The sequence below is a fragment of the Anoplophora glabripennis genome, unplaced genomic scaffold, assembly GCF_000390285.2.
Source record: "Anoplophora glabripennis isolate ALB-LARVAE unplaced genomic scaffold, Agla_2.0 scaffold77, whole genome shotgun sequence".
Lineage (NCBI taxonomy): Eukaryota > Metazoa > Arthropoda > Insecta > Coleoptera > Cerambycidae > Anoplophora > Anoplophora glabripennis.
Window position 1 is genome coordinate 983398 of NW_019416717.1, and position 19786 is coordinate 1003183.

The 19786-nt window shown below is 32.7% G+C and overlaps 1 long non-coding RNA gene across 1 annotated transcript; it reads left to right on the plus strand.

The window, feature by feature from the left end:
• Window positions 1–449: 449 nt before the first annotated feature.
• LOC108904412 lies at window positions 450–2527 on the plus strand. The gene is made up of 2 exons (XR_001964231.1): window positions 450–663; window positions 2413–2527. It is a non-coding gene; the product is annotated as an uncharacterized LOC108904412 (long non-coding RNA).
• The last annotated feature ends 17259 nt before the right edge of the window (window positions 2528–19786 follow it).

The following is a 19786-nucleotide window of genomic DNA, read 5'->3' on the forward strand; positions in this document are numbered from 1 at the left end:
TACACTTTTTTTCCTTAATTTATGTCGCAAAACACACCAAAGTTCTACCAAACATTTTAGTTTCACCCTGTATGTTATTAGTGCCCACTAAGCTGCGTATGGGGATGTTGTATGAAAATTTTTGCTAGCCTAAGTTCTTACCAAATTATTTACTACTGACGTTAAATAGTACTCAACATGTGTGTTTCTTCTTTTGTTATCGACTCAAATAGCGTTTCGACTTATAAACTTAAAAAGTTGTATTGTCTTAAAACTAAGAGATTATCAAAAAATGAAAAGTTTATTGAAATGTGCCTTTTGTCCTCTCCTATATTGCGTATTACATTTGCCTCATTTTCGGTAGAATACAAACTGTCGCATTTCCTACGGAAGTGGCAAGAGAAACTGACGAAGGAGATAAGAAATGATATATAAATATCTACTTTATTGCTTACCATTTGTATTTTTAACATAACCGACTATAAATATTTCTATTCTTCCGTGAAAATACTCGTTCAGATCAAAATGAGAATTTTATTTTACAGTGTATTTTTCCTCTGTGTAATATTCGTTGTGTTGAGTAGTGGTGCTACATTAAATACACATCGCATAAGAAGATTTCTTGTTAATCGAGTAAACTGTCCCTATAATGAGATATACCTGCGAGGACGATGTCGAAAGTTGGTAAGATTACAAACTATAGTAGAAGCATATCCAGAAACGTAGTAGTAAGCCAAGGGATCAGATTGCTCTTAATTTTAAGGATGTAGTTAATAATCACCCAAAAGATTAAAATTTACAATTTAGTTCAATGATGGATACGTTGTTTTCTAGAGTCAGTACATACTAACATGAAACAGTAATTAGTTTTAATTCTTTGATGTCACAAAAAATATTAGCTCCAGATTGGCACCTAGAGATTTATGTTTTGGGTTATAACTTTGAAACCACCTTGTGTATTTTCATAAAATTTTCGCATAGGTAGTGAATTACAGACAAGACTCCAAAATTCAATGTTAAAGCCGGACTTTGCTATAACGAGATATCCAGAAACGGAAAGAATATACGAGGTGAACAAACATTATTTCAACATTTTTACAGATGTCATGTTATCAAACTGTATTTTTCGAAACCTGTCATCAAAAGTCGCCATTTTCGTTAAATTTTCAATTGACAAAGTGAGTCTTTTTTATCACCTAGCTGTAAAATATTTTTATTTTGCACTGTATGTAAATTGATAATAGCGATATTGCGGTGAGTTAAATTTATGCCAGATCCACTGCTGACAGTTATCGTGGCTTGTTGTGGGTGTTCACTGAGGCTGTTACTGTAATTGTTTAAGTTTACTGTGCTCGCTGTATTATTGGCAATTTCTGTAGGCTCTGCTGACTGAAGATGGTAAAATGAGAAGATGAGGCAAATTGAGATAAGTTGCTGTTTCTTTTGGTACATTTCTTATTTTGTTGAAATCAACCATTTGGTTAACACATTTTTCCCTGACGGAATAATTGAATCTTTGTCTTCTATATCATCGATGGTTATCTTTAGTAGCTCATCTCTTCTCAAAGCTCCACAAACACCAATTATTAAAATGACTTGATAAGTGGTCCAAAATAAAAATAACATATTTGGATCCGTCTTACTCAGTTTCTACGAACTAACACAAATGTTGTCTTGCTTCACCATAAATTAAAACGATATCCATCAACACCGAGTTTGCCATTTTTGACACTGACTACAAAAAAAACTATTGTAAACACTATCGCAACAACGATTGTAAAATCGGATTTCAGTATTCGGAGTCACTGACTGAGGGCACGCGGCTCTCCACGCGTATTTCGAATGACGCTAGAGACTACAGCTATCCAGCTATGTAATGGCTGGATGTACTACAACTTCAATAATTTTTTTCTCGGAAACTACAAGGATTTTAACCATTTCTCATGCCGCAATTATTCCCTTTGTTTAAATAAGTTTTGAATCACCCTGTATACAGACCAAGAAATTTAACCCCAGTAACATTTTCAACAGATTTTCCTTCAGCCCTAAGCAACAAACTAGAGTCTACTGTAGCGTTTTTAGTACAGAACTCTACCGCCATAGTCTTATTTACATTTAGCCTAATGCCTTTATCTCCACACCATTTCTCTATTCGCACTATATCACTGCAAGGAAAATGTTGAATATTCCTTTTGTTTTCTGCAGAAATCAATACATTGGTGTCGTCTGCATAAATTAAATCTGTATTGTTAGTTATACCGCATAAGGGCAAATCGCTAATAAAGCAATTAAATAGTGCCGGAGATAAGCAAGAGCATTGATCAGCTCCACTGTTAATATTTTTTTGTAGTAGTAGTAATTTTGAAAAATTATGTCTGCTTCTTTTAAGATATTGTTAGGGAAAAAATTGTTTAACATTCAATTTTGTTTCAGTATTGGTAACTCGCTCCCTTTTCGATAACACACTAATAAGGATCCAAGTAACCAGCTTCATCTGAGTATACTGTATGCAATTAAATCATATACGCAATAAAATTGTTTAAAAGCAGGTGTTTATTTTATTTCAATAAGTAGACAAGTAGGTAAAAACAAAAATATAAATTAAATAAAAGTACATCCACCTTTTTTCCGTTGTAACACAAAACATTATGTTCCATGTACCTTTGTCGCAAAGTGTCTTTATTTTGAATAAATGCAAAACATAAACATTAATTTTCGATTAAAAGAATTACGTACTATTAATTTCTAACAAAATTGGTTAAAAATTACACAGGCATGCAAAAAAAGGTGGACTGTTCAAAAGATAAGAGCCATGCCACTCTATACAGGGTGTCCCATATAAAACTTCCCACCAGAACATTTCGTTTAATATGAAGTTTTAAAAAAATTCAAAAAACACGTCGATTGTTAATTTGTGGGGGACATCGACTTACATCATTACTTATTTTGGAGTTGCCACCCCCTTGTAGATCAAGGTATCAACTTTGAAATTTCAAAAGGCACTACAGGGCGTGTGGTACATCGTTTGAAAGCTCTTTTGATACTGACTTTGAACCCGTAAAAAAAATAAAAAAAAATGATATTCGTTTTCAAAAAATAAGTATTGAAACACAATTTTTAGAATTTTGTATTTTTACATTTAAAATTGTTTTATTTTAATTTAATAGCATGTGTTAACCACTGAAAATATTTTCATACATCAAACCATTAATTATTAAACTGCAAAGGTTTCTAATTCAGACGATAAAAACAATATTAAACGAAACATAATTTCTTATAAATTTCATTGTATTCCATTCCATTTTACCTTTTTGCTTGATATCATTTTATCGGAAATGTGTTATTGTTGAAACCATTTTCAATTGTATCAAATCTCATGTTAGGCTTACAATCAAAGTGAAACTTTTACATTTATCAATATTTCATTATGGTTTATTCGTTAGATGAAAAAGTTTAAATAATTTTTCTTTATGGAAAACCAAATGAATGTGCTACAGAAACTACTCGAATTTTCAATGAGTTGCATCCCGATCACCAAACAAGTCATACGTACGTGAGCCAAATTGTTAAGAAATTTTGAGAAACTGGGTCCGTAGCAAATCTTAAGAAAACCAATCCCCCAACGAATTAATGGAATTTTGGGCGAACTGACAATGAATCCACACCAGTCCGTGCGTTCGTTAGAGCGTACTACAGGGATCTCTAAGTCGAACGTTCATCGGATTTTGCAAAAACATAATTGGCATCTGTATAAAATACATCTTGTGCATTGTTTGAACGAGGAAGATCCGGATCGAAAAATAGAATTTTGTGATATCATGCCTAACAGAATTACAGAAAATCAAAATATGCTTTACAATATCAGCTTCAGTGATGAGTGTACGTTTTTTCTGAATGGTATAGTGAATAGACATAATATTTGTTATTGATCGGGTGAAAACCCTCATTGTATTAGGGAATCGCACACTCAGTATCTAGAAAAGCTGAACGTCTGGGCAGGAATATTGGGTAAATACATAGTTGGTCCATTTTTTTTAGATGGTACTTTGACTGGAGCCAGTTATTTACGTTTGTTGGAAGATCATATTGATCACATGATCAGAGAAATTTTGGAGGATGATGATCAGCTGGATGAAAATCTTGTGACGTTCCGACAAGACAGAGCTCCGACCCATTTTGAGTGACGAGTTCGGGCTTGTCTGGAACAGCATTTTCCAGGACGATGAATAGGTAGGCGTGGGGTTACAGAATGGCCAGCTCGGTCTCCTGATTTTAGTCCAAACGACTTTTTTCTATGGGGACATCTCAAATCAGTGGTTTTTGCAAGTCAACCCGAAAATCTTGAAGATTTAAGACAACATATTGTAAACGAATGTCGGAATTTAACTCCAGGAGTTTTTGCAAATGTAAGATGTTTCATAGACAGGCTCCATATTTGACAAGAACAACTGGCTGCACACACAATTTGAGCATCTATTATAAACAATTTTAAATGCAAAATACAAAATTCTAAAATTTTAATTTCAATGTTTTTTTCTCGAAAACGAATAACGATTTTTTTAGTAGTGCCATATTTTAGACACAGGAAGACAAAATTTAAAAGTCAGATGTTTTGCAGCTGCTACTAACTCTGGTAATGTTTCAGATCGCAGTTGATTTAAAATCTGAAATCTGATTTTTCCCACAACAATAAATAATAAACAGTGATTGTCAAAGAAAGGATTTCATAAGCAATTGTGATGAAAAAAATGTCATGCATTAATAAAGTCCTTAACTTATAATAATATGTTGATTAATTTCAGAAAAAATATAAAATTGCAGCCAATATTATTATTTTTGTAATGCGAAATCAAATTCTGTGAATTATTCTTGATTTATTTATCGATTTATTTTGTTTTTGTTTTTAATTAATGCCAAAGATTTGAATATTCAAGATAAGTTCTTATGGGAAATGCTATGACGCATACCCTTACAATCGAATTGCGGGTGAAAAAATGCAAATCGTAAGACAAAAAAATATAGTCATTTACCTGAATCATTAATTAATAGATGAGAGGAAGAAAAAAAATAGGTTAGCGCACATTTCACGGAGAAATAAATTATCAAACATAAAAAGTACTGAGTTGTGCATCGAGTAATAAACGCTAAGGAATAATGGCAACAGCGCAGTAATAAATGGGGATAGGTAGTGGGAAATTTAAATAAACAATTCGATACACAAATTAGTCATTAGAAATGGATTACATTCAACTGTGTTTGTTTGTGTAATTCAATTTGGAATAATAAAATAAAATGGGAAATTTTCAAATGAAGTATGTTTTTTGAAATCTTTTTTTATTTATAAAGTACGATAAGCTTTCAATACAAGAAGTAAAAAATTCAGCAGCATATAAACAAAGAAATATTTATATTTTGCATCAGAGCGCATAAAATGCATGATATTGTTATGCATTTTAGAAAGTTTAAACGTGTTATTCTAAAATTGTTCAAATGGAACACGCTGTATTTTATTGTTCTATTTTATTTACATATCAGTCCACTTCAACTTTTATTAAGCATGTTCTATATCTAAAATTGTTAGTTTTTAAGATACTTACATAATCATTTTTGAAAAAAAAAATATTATTTTATAGAATACCACAAATAAATATTGAATAATAAAATTAACTCAAAATGGAACTATAAATTATGAACTCACAAGTTGACACAATGTGACAGTTTTTTCCAAAACCATTTCGTACGACCTAAAATAATAAAAATTAGGTTTTTACAGAAATGTTACTATATATATTAGAAACTAACAACTTTAGGTGTAGAACATACTTAATAAAAGTCGAAGTGGACTGTGTGTCATATCAGTCCACTTCGACTAAATAGAACAATAAAATACAGGGTGTGCCATTTGAAAAATTTTAGAAAATCAAGTTTGAACTTTTTAAAAATGATCGAATTATAAAAAATGCCCTGTATAAAATATCGATATTAGCTAATGTCGGATTCTTTGCCTAACATTTGTCTATAACTCTCTCAAATATTTTTGCTCCAAGTGTTAGTAGTTGAAAATTAATACAACTTCTTCGAGGTCATGTTTTTTCCAGAATTTTCTACATAACTTAGCAACCCCGCACTAAAATGTTAAACTGTTTATATTGCCATATATAGGATTTTCCCGGAAATCCAAATGTTTAAAAATATACAGGGTGTTCCATTTAAAAAATGTAATATTTGGCGTATCTCGTTTTTACTAATCGCCCTATGTTTCAAATAAATTTTGCCCTTTAGGTTTTTTGATTCTATACAACTTTTATATAAACATTTTTTCTATATTATGAATAACATAGGAGCTATTTTACTTTCTCACACTAATGGCCCACCCTGTATATAGATACTTGAAATATAGGATACAGGGTGGTTTGCGCTTTGCGTAGTTTAGTTTTCTAGTAACTTTCATGATTTCCTGAACCTCAGTTTTTTTTTAATAATTTTGTAACTGTAAAACATTAGAAATTTTAAATTCTCCAATGTTGTAGGTATAAATTAACATATTGTATTGACTAATGTTATTTATACATGAAGAAAGTCCAACGGCGTTAAATGGCATGATCTGATAGGCCAATTCTGATCACCAAAACGAGAAATTACACGACCAGGAAATGACGAGTGCAGTAACTGAATTGTTTCCCGGGATGTTAGGTATGTGGCACCGCCTTGTTGAAAACCACATGTCGTCTACATCTATATCTTGAAATTTAGGTACAAAAAACTGGATTATCATGTCGCGAACACTTTACCTCACAAATGGTGCAGAATTCAAATCTTGCGGGAATTTTGAGACACCAGATGTGTAGACATCTCGTTTTTGATTTTTATTTGCTAGATATTGTTGGTGTAATTAAATGCCAATTATTGGAGCATGTAGTATATACAATAGTTGTTTCCTGTAATGTCAACAATTAGGAATCTTGTCTGTGAGGTTTTTGAGGTTGAGAACACGGTTTTAATTAATTATTTTTTGATCACGAAAAACTGGCGGCTTATCAGCGAACAAGCTACTCTTTGAACTTTCCTTTATCTTTTTTCCTTAAAAATTAATGTGTAATTATTTAATGTCTTGATAAACTGCAGCATTAAATACATTGCACTAATATTTTATTGCTTCACGAGATAATTTTTCGTTCGCAGAAATTCGCCTTTGATTACGGCCGAATTCATCAATGAAAAGTGCAGTTGCTGCAATTTGGCCAGCGTAGCCTATTGGGGTAGGTTGTAGAATTAAATGCAGCAAGCATAAAATGTGCTAAATCCTTATTTGAATTTTTAAAAGATAGTATTACTGTTATTCTCTATGCCTGGTAACAGATCGGAATAACTGAATGAAAAATGTTTAACGAGTAGGTATTGGTTTCATGTATTTTAGTTTTGGTCACGTTTTGCCAATATCGTCATTACTTTAGAGTTCAACTCCAACTGTACATTTTTTATATTCTCANCACGATTGTGTGAGACGAGATGGTCCGAAAAATATAAATCAATCAGAAAGTTTTCTCAACATTTCCCAGAGCTTGTGAAATCTCTAGAAACGTTATCCGTAGAGGGAAATTATGCCACCAGAAAATCTGCATATCAGTTGCATTCAGCCGTTACAAAACCAGTGTTTATTGTTGCTCTACAAACAATAGCCAAATATTCAGCAGTTTTAGAACCAGTAGTTAACGCACTGCAAGCTAAATCGATCGACATGATCTCGGTGGGGGAACACATCAAACATATCAAGGACATTCTCAGAAATGACCGCGAGTTTCCTGATAGAATAAGTAATGAAATGCTTCAAAAAGCGCGAGCTGTTGCAATGGATTTGAACATAGAAATTTCGGTTCCACGTCTTGCTCACAAGCAAACACATAGAAGTAATCCGCCATCAGACAATGATAACGAATATTGGCGGCGTTCCCTGATAATACCATACATTGATTCACTCATTTCATCGTTGAATATTCGATTCTCCCAAGAAAATACTCCGGCGTTTGCTTTAAGTAAGCTACATCCCTTGTATATGACCAAAACCAGCATTACAGACTTACACAAGAACGCAGAATCATTCCAAGAATTTTATAACCTGGATATCACCGGAGAACTGGACCTTTGGCATAATTTATGGGTGAAGAAGGCTTTATCAAATGATCAATTAAGGGACATAGAAGTAGTTGATCTGTTCAACGAAGCCAACATTTTTTACCCTGCTGTCAGAAAGGCATTGATTATTTTAAGCACTATCCCATGCACCACGGCGACCGTAGAACGGTCCTTCAGTACGCTGCGAAGAGTTAAAACTTGGCTTAGAAGCACCATGGGTGAAGAAAGGCTTACAGGTTTATGTCTGATGAGCGTACATCGCAATTATTTAAAAGAAAACAGTGAGTTTATTGAAAAGACTGTCATAGACAAATTTTCGGCAAATCCAAGAAGATTACTGTTAAATTAATATATATATATTATGATTATTATATATATAATATTTTGTTTTGTGTCATAATCAAACTAATTAATAAAAGTCAATTTTCATGATTTTTTGTTTCAATATACCCGACCGACCATCTTCTCGAAACAGGTATGAGCTGCCCCCCCCTAGCTGAAATCCTGGGTACGCCCTTGGTTCTATATCTAAAATTGTTAGTTTTTAAGATAAGGTAATTGTTGGGAAGATGCTTAAAAGGGTAAGATGCCAAATTAAAATAGTTTCGTTACTATCTAACAGATGTCGCGAAAGTCGCGCCTCGGGTTGTATTTCCATTTAGCAAAACAGATAAGAATGTGTCGCCGCTTTGTTGACGGCGTTTACTGTTTATAGTTCAGATGGTTTCATATATTGAGACCGGTAAGTTTTTTACGACTTCTAGATTTTTATTAGTCACATGCAAGTGTGCAATAGTTTTAACAATAAATCTTACCAGCATTAAAGAATGTAATGTTATGCATCAAAACATAACCTTTAAATATTATAATAGTTGGTTTTCATTGTATGAAAGGGTTTGGCATCTTCCCCCTTAGGTTTGAGGAAAGATGCCAAATGTTTATTGGGGTATGTAATTTAATGATCGGGATTTCCGGTAAGTTAATATTAGCATGTAAGTAAGTCTTTTTTCTTACAGTTTAAGATGCCGAGAACCTACATAAGAATTTAACAGATGTGGTTGGTCAGAAGAGGACCTAAAGTCGGCCGTGTCTGCTTTAAGAGGCGGTGGTCGAAGTGCAAACTCTATTGCAAAGGAATTTGGAATTCCATTGCGTACTTTGTTAAAGCGGGTCCGCACTAATAAATTAGAAAAGGGTACTTTGGGTCCTACTGGTTGTTTAGGAAAAGAAAATGAAGAAATGCTGGTCTCCTACATACAAAACTTAGAAAAAATTGGTTACGCTCCGACATCAAAAGACGTTAGGCACATGGCGTTTACATTTGCTGAAAAAAACGGTCTAAAGTGTAGATTTAAGAAAGACGTTCAACTCGCAGGTTATGACTGGTTCAAACTTTTTTTGAGGAGGCATCCGACTTTGTCAATGAGAGTGGCTCAGGGTCGATCTATTGCTCGTTCACTGGGAATGTCTCATAATGAGGTTGATCCATATTTTAAATTACTTGGGGAGACATTGGAAAAACACAATTTGCTTGATAAGCCAGGAAAAATTTTTAATATGGACGAAACTGGGCTGCAGCTTTGCAATAAGCCTGACAAAGTTGTTGCCACTAAAGGGTCCAAGGATGTTCAGTCAGTGACAAGTGCAGAAAAAGGAGAGACTATAAGTATCATAGCATGCTGTAATGCCGAAGGCAATTATCTCCCACCTTACGTTATATTTAAAGGGAAGAATAAGAAAAAAGAGTTTGAAGACAATATGCCACCTGGTTCAACTGTTGTTATTTCGCCGGATTCAGCCTACGTTAAAAGTAGTATTTTTGCATCATGGATAAAGAGGCACTTTTTACCTAGAAAAGGGCCCGGTCCTGTTGTGCTGGTTCTTGATGGGCATGCTTCCCATTGCAGCGATGTTGACATGTTGGATTTTTTAGCCGAAAATGATATTCATGTACTCTGTTTACCAAGTCATACTAAGCACTGGCTACAACCTCTTGACAGGTCATTTTTCAAGCCCTTAAAGACTTACTGGAACAGTGCTTGTGGGCAGTGGATCCGAAATCACCCTGGACGTAGAATTACAAGATATCAGTTCGGAGAATTATTAAATCAGGCATAGAAACAAGCCGCAACCAACCAAAATGCAGTTTCTGGGTTTGAGGCATGCGGAATATTTCCATTAAACCCGGATAAAATTCCGGATTATGCATATGTGCTCTCAGAACAATCAGATCAACATGCCGAAACTTTAGTCCATATCGTTGCAGAAAATTCTGAAGACCCTATTGAACCCGATGACGAAAACACAGATTTAAATAGAACAATATCATTTGAGGATATTGTCCCGCTCCCTTCCATACTTGGTCCTAGCAGACCACATCCTCGTAAACAACATGCTGAATTGCTTACTTCCCCACAATTCCGTGAAAGAAAACGCCAGAAAGTGAAAGAAAAACTACAAAAAGCTAAAGAAAAAGAAGCTAGAAACTCTAAAGCCCATAAGAAAAAAACTCTTCAGAAGAAAAGAAAAACCTCAGAAAATCAAGAACATCTGGATAACAGCAGCAGCAGTGACGAAAGCGATGATAATACCAATATTGTTTCAGACCACAGCTCAGATAACATAGAAAATTCCGATGACGAATATTGTGCCATTTGCAATGGATATTATCATGATAAAAAGGGCCCTAAAGTAGATTGGTTGTGCTGTATAATTTGCAAAAGGTGGCTGCATGAGAGCTGCACTTCCGAGGCTAACACTTGTGATCCTTGTGCCAAAAAAATATGATTTTTTTAGATTTTTTTGAAACGAAACATTTGCTTTGGGGTAAGATGGCATTCGAGAAGGTCTAAGATGGCATTCGAGAAGGTCTAAGATGCCAAGAGCTTATTTATTTGTTGGTTACACAGTATAGGCATCTTGCCCCGTAGTTTGGCATCTTAGACTCAATATGATGGCATCTTACCCCTATGATATGTACAAGATGCCAAAGTGACGTCATTATTTTTTTACTTATTTTTTTCACGAAGTTTACTAATTTGGAGTTTCATTTAGGTTTATTTTATGTTTTACATATANCAATCGAATTGCGGGTGAAAAAATGCAAATCGTAAGACAAAAAAATATAGTCATTTACCTGAATCATTAATTAATAGATGAGAGGAAGAAAAAAAATAGGTTAGCGCACATTTCACGGAGAAATAAATTATCAAACATAAAAAGTACTGAGTTGTGCATCGAGTAATAAACGCTAAGGAATAATGGCAACAGCGCAGTAATAAATGGGGATAGGTAGTGGGAAATTTAAATAAACAATTCGATACACAAATTAGTCATTAGAAATGGATTACATTCAACTGTGTTTGTTTGTGTAATTCAATTTGGAATAATAAAATAAAATGGGAAATTTTCAAATGAAGTATGTTTTTTGAAATCTTTTTTTATTTATAAAGTACGATAAGCTTTCAATACAAGAAGTAAAAAATTCAGCAGCATATAAACAAAGAAATATTTATATTTTGCATCAGAGCGCATAAAATGCATGATATTGTTATGCATTTTAGAAAGTTTAAACGTGTTATTCTAAAATTGTTCAAATGGAACACGCTGTATTTTATTGTTCTATTTTATTTACATATCAGTCCACTTCAACTTTTATTAAGCATGTTCTATATCTAAAATTGTTAGTTTTTAAGATACTTACATAATCATTTTTGAAAAAAAAAATATTATTTTATAGAATACCACAAATAAATATTGAATAATAAAATTAACTCAAAATGGAACTATAAATTATGAACTCACAAGTTGACACAATGTGACAGTTTTTTCCAAAACCATTTCGTACGACCTAAAATAATAAAAATTAGGTTTTTACAGAAATGTTACTATATATTAGAAACTAACAACTTTAGGTGTAGAACATACTTAATAAAAGTCGAAGTGGACTGTGTGTCATATCAGTCCACTTCGACTAAATAGAACAATAAAATACAGGGTGTGCCATTTGAAAAATTTTAGAAAATCAAGTTTGAACTTTTTAAAAATGATCGAATTATAAAAAATGCCCTGTATAAAATATCGATATTAGCTAATGTCGGATTCTTTGCCTAACATTTGTCTATAACTCTCTCAAATATTTTTGCTCCAAGTGTTAGTAGTTGAAAATTAATACAACTTCTTCGAGGTCATATATTTTCCAAAATTCGAAGAATTTTCTACATAACTTGGCAACACCGCACTAAAATGTTAAACTGTTTATATTGCCATATATATAGAATTTTCTCAGAAATCCATATGTTTAAAAATATACAGGATATTCCATTTAAAAAATGTAATATTTGGCGTGTCCCGTTTTTACTAATCGCCCTGTATATTTCAAATAATTTTCTCCTTTAGGTTTTTTGATTGTGTTCAACTTTTCTTTCTGTATTATCAATAATAAAGGAGTTATTTTACTTTCTCACACTAATGGCCCACCCTGTATTTATAAAAATTCAGTATATTTTTTAGAATATTTTTGGCTGCAATAACATCATATCACAGTATAATACTGCCTATAACAAATTGTATTATACTTTCATAAATACAATCGCTTTAAACACTTGTCTTATAAGGAACAGTTGTATCATTGTAGTATGCTACTTATGCAAGTAACTAAATAATATTTAAACGCAAAAAGAGCAGTGCATACTTTGTGCTATGTACACTTATGTCGATTAGTTGATGCCCTCGAACGGTGTGCGGAGGTTCTGGCTCCACAATCTTCTCTTCAACAGCTTTTTTCTTACTTTTGCTATATTCTGTTCTAATCCGACATTTTATAGGTTAAAGCAATCATCTGTGCGAGCGATCACGTAGCGTCGTATACCTATATACATGACAAGGACTGCCAACTTGCAAATAATAAAATCAGCCAAGTTTCTGTTGCAACTCATGGCATTTATTTATGCACATTGGGTAAAAAATAATAATTGAAAGATGAAAATATATAATTCGAAGAATTTTAAACTCGATTTTATTGAATGTCTACAAGCCAGTATCTCAACATACTTACTTTCTAGTCATAAAGAATATTTTTCTTTGCATTGGTAGCAATAATTATTTAACACGGTAAGTATAGCCCCCTCCCGCGCGTCCTGCTTCACCCCTCCCCCAATCCTCCTTAAGAAAAAATATTACTTGAAAAATATGCTGATTTTGTCGATTTTTACAACTTAAATTGATACACGGTATACATGTCAGCAGTCAAAAATTGCGACATTTATGTGCCTCACACCAGCCTATTCGAAAAAACGACGTTTGAAACAATACGGCTTGAACCCATCCAAAACAAAAGCTGTTTTTGTTCAGCACGGGTTTCCTGATGTAGCAGAGCTTATTCAATTTTGAGGGACGGCGTTTTTGCCCGGGCAACAAATGAAAAGCACTTTTGTGCTGTCAGGTGCATTTCACGTTTTTATCTGGGGAATGCAGCAAGAAAACGTGTATTTACATTTAATTAAGAAGTTCGGCAAACCGGGAGGTACTTGTTCATGTTATTTTGTTANCGAGGTCATGTTTTTTCCAAAATTCGAAGAATTTTCTATGGAACTTGGCAACACCGCACTAAAATGTTAAACTGTTTATATTGCCATATATATAGAATTTTCTCAGAAATCCATATGTTTAAAAATATACAGGGTATTCCATTTAAAAAATGTAATATTTGGCGTGTCCCGTTTTTACTAATCGCCCTGTATATTTCCAATAATTTTCTCCTTTAGGTTTTTTGATTGTGTTCAACTTTTTTTTCTGTATTATCAATAATAAAAGAGTTATTTTACTTTCTCACACTAATGGCCCACCCTGTATTTAAAAAAATTCAGTATATTTTTTAGAATATTTTTGGCTGCAATAACATCATATCACAGTATAATACTGCCTATAAGAAATTGTATTATACTTTCATAAATACAATCGCTTTAAGCACTTGTCTTATAAGGAACAGTTGTATCATTGTAGTATGCTACTTATGCAAGTAACTAAATAATATTTAAACTTTTCCACGCGAATCACTGTGATCACAATTTGTAGATAATCTAAAATACGAAAAAGTTCTTCGTTGCAAAAAGAGCAGTGCATACTTTGTGCTATGTACTCTTATGTCGATTAGTTGATGCCCTCGAACGGTGTGCGGAGGTTCTGGCTCCACAATCTTCTCTTCAACAGCTTTTTTCTTGCTTTTACTATATTCTGTTCTAATCCGACATTTTATAGGTTAAAGCAATCATCTGTGCGAGCGATCACGTAGCATCGTATACCTATATACATGACAAGGATTGCCAACTTGCAAATAATAAAATCAGTCAAGTTTCTGTTGCAACTCATGGCATTTATTTATGCACATTGGGTAAAAAAAGTTCTTTGCATTGGTAGCAATAATTATTTAACACGATAAGTATAGCCCCCTCCCGCGCGTCCTGCTTCACCCCTCCCCCCAATCCTCCTTAAGAAAAAATATTACTTGAAAAATATGCTGATTTTGTCGAGTTTTACAACTTGAATTGATACACGGTATACATGTCAGCAGTCAAAAATTGCGACATTTATGTGCCTCACACCAGCCTATTCGAAGAAACGACGTTTGAAACAATACGGCTTGAACCCATCCAAAACAAAAGCTGTTTTTGTTCAGCACGGGTTTCCTGATGTAGCAGAGCTTATTCAATTTTGAGGGACGGCGTTTTTGCCCGGGCAACAAATGAAAAGCACTTTTGTGCTGTCAGGTGCATTTCACGTTTTTATCTGGGGAATGCAGCAAGAAAACGTGTATTTACATTTAATTAAGAAGTTCGGCAAACCGGGAGGTACTTGTTCATGTTATTTTGTTANTGAGGGACGGCGTTTTTGCCCGGGCAACAAATGAAAAGCACTTTTGTGCTGTCAGGTGCATTTCACGTTTTTATCTGGGGAATGCAGCAAGAAAACGTGTATTTACATTTAATTAAGAAGTTCGGCAAACCGGGAGGTACTTGTTCATGTTATTTTGTTAAATCTCAATTATAATTTTCCGCTACAATTAGTTCACTGGGAGGGCAGCGGCAAGTTATATTAATTAGGCCTTATGAAAACTTAGTCCATCGCACTTTAATTACTGCACTTTTAATATTAGTTTACTTTGTTGGCGAATAACTTTAGTTTAATTAATTATAAAGTTCCGGGCATATCTCGTTTTAAGGATAAGAGAAAGTAAAAAAATACGACACAGCCGAATACGTACTAGTCTTGTTGAAAGTTTCATATATTTAAGTTAAATAATATTAAATATGTATTAAAAAATAAGCTGAAGATCGTAACTCGCCCAGAATTCTTGAAACAAATTGGCACTACTGTCTCTAAACATATTGGCACAAATTTTATATTAATTTTTAACGAAAGATCATAAGCTATTGACCATGAATACCAATAGAAATTACTATCAAAGCAAGATTATTAATTCCGACAATAAATCTCGAACTGCTATTATTAGTATTATGTACCTACAATTTATGTAATAGAAAGAAGAAATAGACCCTTCAGTTTGGAAACCTATATAAGAAAATGTAGAGGATAAAAAATTTTAAATTTGGACCATCACTATTACTCTATATTGTGTGCTAAAATTTCAGTTAATTTTCTTATCCCATTTTTTAGTTATTACGGAAAATGTTGAAAAAATCACGGTTTTCTGCCTACAAATTTGATTGATACCTCTCACTTTAACTCGTCATAATTATCTTGTTAATTGATTAAGAAAATCAAAATTTTTACTGACGATATGTCGTTAGTACTGTGATGGTCATTTGTCTCAAAAGCTCATCTTTTTTTAGTCCAGGAAAATAACCTGGGAAATGACCATTTCGCGACTTTTTGTTTCGGCAAGCTGAATTTATCACTATAGATGCTAAATATTATGTGCAATAACATATTAGTTTCCACAGTTATAAAAATGGGGGTAAGATTGTTTACATTGTGGTTAGTTGTATAATTTTTGCGTAAATTCACGTTTTTCGCTTTTAACTTTTTTCCGTTCATTTCCACGAGAAAACAGTAAAGTACTTTTTTCGTCTTCAAAGACCTACAAAACTAGCCCTCGAGTGTCAAAAAATATTGATTAGATCAAAAGTTGTAAACAGAAGAAGTTTATTTATGACTTTTGATTTAAAAATTTATAAACTGCGTTATTATTACCAGAACGTTTTGACATCGCATCCTCTCATTCCTTATCACAGCCTAATAGCTCACACGAAATCTGGGATCGGTAAGTTGAAGAGTTTACAAGTTAAGGCCTCATAAACAAATTAACTAATTATTAGTCTGGACGCTCCCGAGGATCTTCCACAATTGTACTGATTTTTTTCATGGTAGATTTCATAATAATACATCGAAATCATATCATTTTTTTTAATTTCAAATTTGCAACCTAGAAAGTTTTTTTACTTTTTAACCTTAGTTGCAAAATGAAATATACGACGCAGGAGCGTGATATAGTTATATATTATTACTTATTCGGAAAGCTTATGAAAAGAGCTTTAAGTTAAAAAAAAATCGTCCAGATTCGTTGAAAAACAACGGAGTTACAAACTGAAGTTTTGTTTATTTTGCAATATATTTCAAATCGCTTAAACTGCAATGGAAAATATTATTTATACATAAATAACATTACCTACCTGTGTCTTTTTTTAAAGAACGCAATATTTACGGAGATAGCACTCCCTTCTGTTTTCATTAAAAATAAAAAATAATAAAAGCTTTTGAGACAAATGACCTTCACTGTAAAATAACTTTCACAGTACTAAAGACAATAGTTCAACTTATCGTCAGTAAAAATTTGTAATTTTTTTATCAATTAACAGAAAAATTATGACGAGTTAAAGTGAGAGGTATCAATTTTATAGACAGAAAACCGTGATTTTTTCAAGGTTTTCATTAATAACTAAAAAATGGAATAACGAAACTAAATGAAATTTTAGCGCACAATAGAGTAACAATGAGGCTATATATGGTCCAAATTTCAAATTTGTTTGCACCTACGTTTTTTTAAATATCTCAGGAGTCTATTTCATTTATAGTAGTTGAAGGACATCATTTTGAACATAATATATTTTATCGCAAATATGGCAATATAGGTAGGTTACTAATTTATGAATTTGATTTTGCAACGAAAAGCATTGGTTTGTAAATTAATATAAGTTTTCGTAATGTTATTTTATCTACAGAAGAAAAGTAAACTGTCTATGTTTATTTTACTCTGTATTTAAATAAAAATAATAATAAGCTACAATGATAGTTGTAGGTTCACATCATATTCATTTTGCTTTCATAGTAGATATAGATTTACAATTTGTTCATTAACGAGTGAAGTTTAATAGTTTTCTCGTTTTAATAAAGTTAAAAGCATTTCAACGGAAAGATTTTCATTTGATCCTACCAACCTTGAATTGTTGGTTGTCTACGTTTGATGATCACTTAATGAAGGCTCTGTATTTGAATATTGCTTTCTTGAGCAACTACTTACTTTTATAAAAATCCCTATTCTCACCGACAATCAGCATGGATTTCCTGCCGGCAAATCTACGACTACATTGTGTACATTCACTATATGACACATTATACAAATTATAAACTTTTTGGGATCTTTTGAGATCTCAGCAAGGCACTCGATTGTGTTAATTATGCGATATTAATGTCGAAATTAAATAACTACGGTATTCGAGCGCCTACATTAAATTGGATCATTACTTTAATTGAAAATAGGAAGCAGTTTGTAAGCAGAAATTATAATAATCAGAGTGGTTGTAGCAAATATAACTCGGAATGCGCTTTGGTAACGCTGGGTGTACCACAAGGATCTGTTTCAGGCCCTATGTTATTTTTGCTATGTATAAGTGATATCAATATTCTCTTACCTAATACTTATTTTACTATGTACGCTGATGATACGTCTTTAGGGTCTTTAGTCTAAGACAAATCGAATCTTAAAACTTGAATGTGACATTTTACTGAATAACTTAAGTAGCTGGTTTGTCCAGAATTCATTATATTTTAATATCGAAAAAACTCGAACACTTCGATTTTACACAAATGGGGAAACATTAAGATTGAATATTAATAATACTCCTCTGTACACTGAGACTGTGACCGTAATTTTTAGGTCTAAATTTGGAACAGTTCTCAGCATCCATCAACTCCACTGTTTATATTATGCCCAAATTGAATCTTGATTGAGATCTGGTGTTTATTTCTGGGGTAATTCAAATCTTTCGTCCCATGTTTTTGTTGAGTTTAGTTGAAAAAACTCTCAACTGACTTTGAATTATGCAAAATAAATGCTAAAAATGATTATCTAAATATAATTAATACAAAACACATACCTGAGACATATATTGAAATAATGTATTCAGTCAAAGAAATATATTGTATTTTTGTTATTCTAACATCACCATTCACGTAAAAAAATAGCTGCTACAGAAAGATATTTATGTTTCAACATTTAACTTAGGATTGTTTCATCATATAGTCTATTTGCGCATGAAATGAATAAATAGTAACAAAACAAAATTATGCATAGAAAACACAACACTTTTATAAAGAAATACATTTTGAAAAGATACTGTCAGAAAAGCTGAACATGATTAGATTAATTTTAAATGCTCTTAAACCCAAATTATTTACGTAAAATTACTGTAAAGAACTGTATGTTTCGTATTCCTAGACAGCACTTTCAAAAAAAGGACAATTTTCTTATTTCCGTAACATTACGATCTACAAGCGTTTCTCCACGGAATGCGTAGAATTTCAAGCCTGTGAGCTGTGCATACTTGGCATAGTACCTATATATACATAATATCGGAAGACTATTGCCAATCTTTGTAAAAGCAAAGCTTAACTTTGCAAAATCCACTTTCAAAGCAAGCCTTCGTGTCTAGATTGTCTTATTGCTCAGTCGATGCCAACTTTTCATTTCCCTCAATAGGATCACAACGCTTGTCTTGCTCCTAAGAATGGAAATAGATCTGGAAATGCAATGCATATTTTTCAATTTTCATAAGATTCAAGAAGAATACAAATGACAAGTTTTTTAATAATTGTACTATTCAAATACTGGAGCGAAGAGAAATAAAAATAATACACAGCGTTTTTTTTAAATCTATGTCACAACTTCAGGCCATTCCAAGACTTGCGGTAAAAAAATCGGGAAATTAAAGAATCACTACCGAATTTGACACACATTTTTGGCTATTATTGGTCATATTTCCACAGAATCGCAAAAAAAATGGATGCGTAGGACCCATTTCTGATAGCCACCTTAAAAAAATATGTCTATTTTTGTGCTTCCTGGAAAGAGTGATAGTAACTAAAAAAATTATTGCTCTTGAAAAATGTTGCTAAAATTCCAATAAAATTTAAAGAAGTAACATTTCTTTGATACAATTCGTCTCGTGTATATAAGAAAGTGCTTGTGGAGTGTCTTTGTGTAGTTTATAAAGTTATGTATTTATTTCGTATAAACTAATACAAAAAATTAAAGAGTCAAAAGAATTTCCGATATTTTTCCGTGATTTTTGACAGACTGTATTTAGGTGAAAAATGGTCGTATCGGGAATTAAAAAAAAGCATTCTGAAGCTCTAAGATTCTAGTTTTTAGATCTTT